Source organism: Heterocephalus glaber, unplaced genomic scaffold, assembly GCF_053883595.1.
Source record: "Heterocephalus glaber isolate CG9 unplaced genomic scaffold, H.glaber_assembly_v1.0 deba00001532, whole genome shotgun sequence".
Lineage (NCBI taxonomy): Eukaryota > Metazoa > Chordata > Mammalia > Rodentia > Bathyergidae > Heterocephalus > Heterocephalus glaber.
In genome coordinates this window covers 3,167,066-3,174,934 of record NW_028258330.1, presented here as the reverse complement: position 1 = coordinate 3,174,934, position 7,869 = coordinate 3,167,066, and the positions used below count along the sequence as shown (strand labels likewise).

Genomic DNA, 7,869 nt, shown 5'->3' with positions numbered 1-7,869 from the left:
GAGAGTGAGTAGTTAAAAAACAGAAAGAGCAGCCCTTCCTGGCTGTCTGCTTCCTGTCCTGTCGTGTGTCCTCTGCTTCTTCCACACCCTCCTGTCATGGTGCCACCTGGCAAGATGTAACAACGCCAAAGCTACATTCCCAAGAGGCTATGTTGATGGAACCTCTCAATCTCAGACTTCCAACCTCCAAAACGGTGAGCTTAAGAAAGTTCTTTTCTTGGAGTTAGCCAGCCTCCAGGATTTTGTATTAGCAATGGAAAATGGAGTAAAATAACTCCTAAGAAGGTTACAATTTTGGTTTCAGGAGATGAGAACTGTTGTGTCCAGATTGTGAAGTCCCAGAGACCACCAGGAGACCGTTTCCGATGTAAGCACACAAGGGTCGTTTATTTAAGCTTAAGCAGGGACTCTCAATTGTCACCGACGCAGCGGATCGAGATTGAGAGCCCCGAGCCTCAAAACTAGCAGGGTTTTTATTGAGTATACAACAAGCTTTGGTTGTTAGTAGCCAGGTGATTGGTTAATACTAAATACATATGAAGTGTAGGGTTTTGATTGGTTAGGCTTAGGGGGGGTTAAGGGGGTTACGTATAGATTTTTGTGAGGGAGAAAAGGGGCAAAGATTAACGGCCGGTTGTTACATACTGATCGTTAGCAGACCCACTAATGGCCGCATCTATCTTGTGTGGACAGTCAGCTCATTAACTGCTTATCCTACAGATAGTGTGTCTGGAACGCTCTCTCCCCGGGTACACAGGTGGTTGGGTAATAAACTTAGGAATTTTAAGTGGTGAATTTTTAGTTTAAGCACAAATTTGAGAGAACAAAGGAGACGGCTCCAAAATGGAGTCATTTTGGTCCCACATTCCCCCCTTCTCATGATGTTATAGAGGGCCAATCATGGGCCTCTGGGGGTTAATTTTATCAAGTCGGTAGGAATTGGCTGGTATTGGGACCTGAGCACCATTAACTGAACAGCGTTAATTTGTTTTTTGATGAACGAAACTAGTCTATTGAGTATACAAGGTCTAAAGGTCAACAGTAGTAACACGATAAGCAAGGGGCCTAGCAGGGTAGAGATTAGGGTAGTTAGCCAAGGGGAAGAATTAAACCAAGATTTGAACCAGTTTTGAGATAGTTTTCTTTTTCGCTTACGTTTGGCGATGTCCTCTCTAACTTTAGCCATGGACTCTTTGACCACTCTTGAATGATCTACATAGAAGTAACATTTTTTACCTAAGGCAACGCAGAGTCCTCCCTGTAGAAGGGGGTGTCTCGTAATATTGTCCTGCGAATTACATGGTTGTAACCCAGTGTTTGTGAATTGACCGGGGGGAGGGTACACCCCTTTTTTGTTTCCCCACATTTAGGCCTTCCCCGTGACTCTAGGCTCCAGTGTCCGATATCTCAGCTGTCAGTGGCTAGCCGACAGAGATCAAACTCTAGAGCAGGCCACCAGGTTAATGGTGGGCTCACTTTGGACGAGCTGTTAATAATGTCACCTGTGGCGGTATTGATGATCATCCAGGTCAAATTTAGGGGAGCATGTGGGTTCTGTCTTTTTAAAATCGGTGTCAAAAGTACAGTTACCACAATCATGACCGTCGACGATGTAGCTTGAGTTTGAGGGGATTGTCTTGGTCTTTGGACACCTGCCATGATGGAACGAAGTCCTCTAGGACAGCGTGAGGATCTGCAAGGCGAACGTGGGTGTAGTGCACCCACAAGGCAATCTCGTCGACCTTGAGAGTGGTGGGCGTGGTCAGGACTGTGACGTAGGGTCTTTTTTAACGGGGCTCAAGGTCCTTTTGTTGGTGTCTCTGGACGAAGACCCAGTCTCCTGGTCGATAGCGATGGGGCTTGGGAGGCAGTCCAGTTTGATATAAGGCTTCTAATTTAGGCCAGATATCTTCGTGTACACTTTGGAGGCTTTTTAAAGAAAGTAACAACTTTTGGTCATCAAATTTAACAAGCACATTTGATTGAAGGTTGGGAATAATGGGAGGGGGAATTTTAAACATGATTTTAAAGGGAGTTAATCCCATCTTATAGGGTGAATTGTGTACCCTATAGAGGGCGAAGGGAAGGAGAGTCACCCAGTCACCGCCAGTCTCTAAGGTTAATTTAGTTAAGGTCTCTTTTAATGTTCTATTTATCCTCTCTACCTGTCCTGAACTTTGGGGTCTGTATGTACAATGTAATTTCCAATCTGTCTCCAATATCTGTGTTAGGGTTTGACTCACCTTGGAAATAAAGGCGGGTCCATTATCTGATCCTAGCATTACTGGAAAACCATACCTTGGCAGGATGTCTTTTAGCAGTTTCTTAGTCACACTTCGCGCTGTTTTATGTTTGGTAGGAAACGCTTCTGTCCATCCTGAAAAAGTGTCTATAAAAACTAACAAGTATTTATAACCATACCTTTTAGGTTTTACCTCGGTGAAGTCCAATTTCCAATAGGCTCCAGGTCGGCTTTTTCTCAGCCTATTTTCTGGGTTGGCCCTATTGTGGGTGGCATTTGTCAATTGACAGGCTTTGCAGGTAGCAACAATATGTTCAATTTTAGAATTAGCATCACGGATCTTAATTTCAGCATGTCTTAGGAGATTTTGCATTTTTCGAGTGCCCATGTGGGTGGTCCGGTGCACCTTGGAGAGAACTTGTTCTCTCAGCGCTTTAGGCAAGATGACTTTACAATCAGAAGATTTTCACCACCCGTTGAGGCACTGAGGCATAGGTAATTGTTTTATCTAATTTAAATCTTTTTCAGTGTACTGGGGTTTTTTTGGTAGGGCTGCACTTCCCGGATCGGGCAGCTGAGTGGCCAGTGTCAGATTAATCTTTAAGGCTATTTTTCGGGCTGTCTGGTCAGCTAAATTATTTCCTCTGGCAATTGGAGTGTCGCCTTTTTGGTGTCCTGGGCAATGGATAATGGCTAATTTTTTAGGTAGCCAGAGGGCTGTTAAGAGGGCAAGGATCTCCTCTTTGTTTTTAATAGTCTTTCCTTCAGCTGTCAGGAGTCCCCTTTCTTTGTAGATGGCCCCATGGACGTGTGCAGTGGCAAAGGCATACCGGCTATCTGTGTATATATTTAACTTTTGGCCCCGTCCTAGAGTCAATGTCTTGGTCAGAGCTATGAGCTCCGCCCGTTGTGCTGAGGTCCCGGTGGGCAATGGTTCTGCCCAAATGACCTCAGTCTCTGTCACCACTGCTGTTCCTGCATACCTGCGGCCATCACGAACAAAACTGTTCCCATCAGTGTACCAGGTATCATCTGTATCTGGCCATGGTTGGTCACTCAGATCTGCTCGAATTTCATGTACCTGGGCTAGGATGTCTGTGCAGTCGTGAAGCGGAGCCTCTAAGTTCGGGTCTGGCAACAGTGTGGCTGGGTTTAAAGCAGCCGGGGCCTGAAAGACAACTTGGGTTGGATTTAGGAGTAAGCTCTGGTAGTGGGTCAGGCGAGCATTACTGAGCCATCGATCCGGAGGCTGTTTTAGGACTCCCTCAATAGCGTGAGGGGTGGTCACACACAGTTCTTGGCCTAATGTCTAACTTGTCAGCATCTTTGACCATTAGAGCCACTGCTGCAATCATTTTTAGACACGGGGGCCATCCTGATGTAACTGGATCAAGTCTTTTTGATAGGTACGCCACTGGGCGGCGCCATGGCCCTAGATGCTGGACCAGGACGCCCTTAGCGACTCCTTTGTTTTTATCAATGTAAAGGTGGAATGGCTTAGTAATATCGGGCAAGCCCAAGGCTGGTGCCGTCAGCAAGGCTGTTTTAATTTGATCGAAAGATTTTTGTAGCTTTTCTGTCCATTGAAAAGCCTGATTGTCTTTGGTTGTCTCGTAAAGGGGCCTTGCGAGCTCTGCGAACCCCGGTATCCATAGGCGGCAGAAGCCCGCCGATCTCAAGAACTCTCTGACTTTTTGAGGAGAATCTGGTGTGGGTATCTTAAGAACTGTCTCTTTTTTAGCATCCGACAGCCATCTCTGTCCTTTCCTAAGCATGTACCCCAAGTAGCTTACCTCGGGTTTGCAGATCTGGGCCTTTTTGGCGGACGCCCGGTACCCCAGTTTTCCTATGACTATCAAGAGTCTCTTGATTCCACTTAGGCAGTCTTTCCGCGTTTTAGCTGTTATGAGGAGGTCATCTACATATTGTAACAGAGTTAGTTGGGGGTTCTGGAGGCGAAACTCACCCAGGTCTTCATGTAGGGCCTCGTCGAAGACGGTGGGAGAGTTTTTGAATCCTTGGGGTAATCGGGTCCATGTCAGCTGTCCGTTGAGGCCTTGTTCTGGGTCACTCCATTCAAATGTAAAGATGTGTTGGCTTTTGGGTGCTAGCGGAAGGCTAAAAAAAGCATCTTTGAGATCCAAGACTGTGTACCATCGGTGGCTCGGGGTAAGTGAACTCAAAAGGGTGTATGGATTAGGCACTGTGGGGTGGATGTCCATAACCCTCTTGTTCACTTTCCGGAGATCCTGCACTGGCCGATAGTCATTAGAATGAGGTTTTCGAACTGGCAACAAGGGGGTGTTCCAGGCTGATTGACAAGGCCTAAGGATCCCCTGAGCAAGCAACCTCCTGATGTGTGGAGTTATTCCCTTCTGGGCCTCTAGGGACATAGGATATTGGCGAACTTGTACAGGATCTGCCCCAGGTTTTATTTTCACGAACACTGGTGCTCTGTGTGCAGCTAACCCCATGCCTCCAGTCTCTGCCCATGCTTGTGGGAACATGGTGAGCCATTGTTTCATGTCAGGATCAGGAGGGGCCCTTTTCTGATGTAGCAGATATTCATCTTCTAGGTTTATGGTTAGTACCTGAATGGGCCTTTCCTCCTGATTAAGGACTTTTGTGCCCCCGGGTTGGAAATGAATTTGAGCCCCTAATTTAGTCAGTAAGTCTCTTTCCAATAAGGGGTAGGGGCAGTCTGGTATAATCATAAATGAGTGGGTTACTTGGCCCACTCCGAAGTCTACTGTTTTTTGGGTTGTCCATGAATACTTTTTCATGCCTGTAGCTCCTTGAACCCAGGAGGTCTTATCAGAAACATGGCCACATGGTTTAAGTAGGACCAAATGTTGAGCCCCTGTATCCACTAGGAACTCGATAGGTCTCCCCTCCACTTTTAGGGTTACCCTGGGCTCGGGGAGGGGTGCCGAACCCCGTCCCCCCTAATCATTTAATTCATCCATAGCCAGGATAGGGGCCTTGGGGCGTCCTTCCTGTTGTTTTTTTTTGGGACAGTCTCTGGCCCAGTGTCCATATTCTTTGCAATGAGCACATTGATTTTTCTCCAACTGGGGGCGCTCTCTGCGTCTCTCTTTGTTTTCTCCTTCCACCACAATCTTTCTTAGTCTACGTTTACGTTCCTTCTGTTTTCCCGCAGTGGCAGCCAGAAAGATCCGAGCTAAGTTTCGGGTCTGGCGGTCATCAGCTTTTTCTCGTTTCTCCTCTGTGGTTTTTCTATTGTTATACACTTTGTCTGCCACTGCCACTAAGTCCTGAATACTCTTTTCTCCTAACCTATTTACTTTCTGTAACTTTCTCTTAATGTCTGGCACCGCCTGGTTGACAAAATGTATTATTACAGCTGCCTTTGTCTCAATTGCTTCTGGGTCCATAGGAGTGTACCTACGAAAAGCTTCCTGAATTCTTTCTAGGAAAGCAGCAGGGCTTTCATCTAACTTTTGTTGTATATCCCCTACCTTAGCCAAATTTGTAGGCTTCCTCGCTGTTGCTTTCAGACCTTTTAATAGAGCCTGGCGATAGACCCAAAGCCTCTCTTTACCTTCTGCCGTGTTGAAGTCCCAGTTGGGTTGGGACAGAGGAAAAGAAGTGTTGATAGTGTCAGCATTGGTGGTGGGTTGACCATTGTCACCAGGAACCAATTTCCTGGCCTCATTCTGGATCCTCTCTCGTTTCTCAGTGGTGAACAGGACCTGCAGAAGCTATTGACAGTCATCCCAAGTGGGCTGATGGGTAAACAAAACAGTTTCTAACAGGTTAATCAAATCTCTAGGGTTATCAGAAAAATTGGCGTGTTGTCGGCGCCAATTATAAAGATCACTGGTAGCAAAGGGCCAGTAATGATGAGGCTGGTTTCTATGTTCATCAGGGGGCCCTATTGCTCGCAGCGGGCAGACAGTTGAGTCTGCCGGTCCTGCCGGCGAGGCGGCGCGCCGGTGACGAGTATTTTGGGCGGGACCATCATGGTTGTCGGCGGCGCCCGGGGCGGGCTCCCTAGTCCCGGCTGGGACTGGGTCACCTCCTCCAGCCTGCTGTGGCGGAAGAAAGGGGAGGGAATAGGGGGGAGGAAATATAAGATCTTCTTCGGTCCCTCCCTGGAGGACAGGGTAAAGTGGCGCGGTTGGCTTGGTTTCGGTTTGTTTTTCATCCGCGCGCTTTTTAGGAGCCTTTTCATTGGCCGTCAGGATTAACTCCGGTTGCTGCTGCTGTGAAGGCAAAAAAGGCTTAACCCATGGGGGTGGGTTAGAGATCAGAAATTTCCAAATGGCAATGTAGGGTACCTGGTCGGGATGAAGGATGGCTTTACGAACTCTGCGTATAATTTGCAAATCAAAAGTTTCCTCGGGGGGCCATCCTGACCCAAGGGTGGGCCACTCCGAGCTACAGAGGGTGATGAACTTAGCCTTTTTAATTTTTAAACTTAGGTTACGAGCGCTCTCCCTAACTTCCTTGAAATGATCTTTCAGGAGGGAAAGAGGGGTAGTCACAGTCTGTCCCATCGTCTCAGTCCAAGTCGGTACAACACACAGACAAACACAACAGAAAAAAAACACGCGAGACAAAACCGTCCTCCGCCTGATCGGAGGCAATGCAAATGGGACGACGGCCTCGTGCCGTGCCGCGGGAGCGACCCGCACCGTCCCTCCAGGAGTCTCACTGACTCGTACTCTTGGGGCACTCCGTCCCCACCAGCGGAATCCGGAACGTCTTCCAGGATCCCGGGTCGGCGGCCCTTGCAGCGCGTCCGCCTAGACCGTCTGCCGACCTTCCCAGAAAATAGGCCCAGACTTTACAAACACAAAAAACACTCACCAGCCGGCATTGACCCTCCGGTACGGGAGTCCTGAAGGTCTTGGGATCCCGGACGAGCCCCCAAATGTTGTGCCCAGATTGTGAAGTCCCAGAGACCACCAGGAGACCGTTTCCGATGTAAGCACACAAGGGTCGTTTATTCAAGCTTAAGCAGGGACTCTCAATTGTCACCGACGCAGCGGATCGAGATTGAGAGCCCCGAGCCTCAAAACTAGCAGGGTTTTTATTGAGTATACAACAAGCTTTGGTTGTTAGTAGCCAGGTGATTGGTTAATACTAAATACATATGAAGTGTAGGGTTTTGATTGGTTAGGCTTAGGGGGGGTTAAGGGGGTTACGTATAGATTTTTGTGAGGGAGAAAAGGGGCAAAGATTAACGGCCGGTTGTTACATACTGATCGTTAGCAGACCCACTAATGGCCGCATCTATCTTGTGTGGACAGTCAGCTCATTAACTGCTTATCCTACAGATAGTGTGCCTGGAACGCTCTCTCCCCGGGTACACAGGTGGTTGGGTAATAAACTCAGGAATTTCAAGTGGTGAATTCCTAGTTTAAGCACAAATTTGAGAGAACAAAGGAGACGGCTCCAAAATGGAGTCATTTTGGTCCCACAAGAACATCAACCTACAGATAGCGAGGCACAATTCAATCCAGAGAAGCCACACAGATCAGGGACACGAGGCCTCCCCCTGTGAGCTGAGGGTCCAATAGCTCTTTGATGGAAGCAAACTCTGGGGTCTGGAGCTCTTCTTGGGTCCATACACAGATCCTAGACCCCAGTTCCTGGGTACC

At 47.9% G+C, this 7,869-nt stretch overlaps 1 long non-coding RNA gene across 1 annotated transcript; it reads right to left on the bottom strand.

Annotated features, from left to right (window-relative positions):
• Positions 1 to 595: 595 nt before the first annotated feature.
• Positions 596 to 5,797, bottom strand: LOC147824622 (uncharacterized). The gene is made up of 2 exons (XR_015441951.1): positions 2,422 to 5,797; positions 596 to 1,929 (listed from the first exon to the last, which is right to left on the bottom strand). It is a non-coding gene; the product is annotated as an uncharacterized LOC147824622 (long non-coding RNA).
• Between the last annotated feature and the right edge of the window lie 2,072 nt (positions 5,798 to 7,869).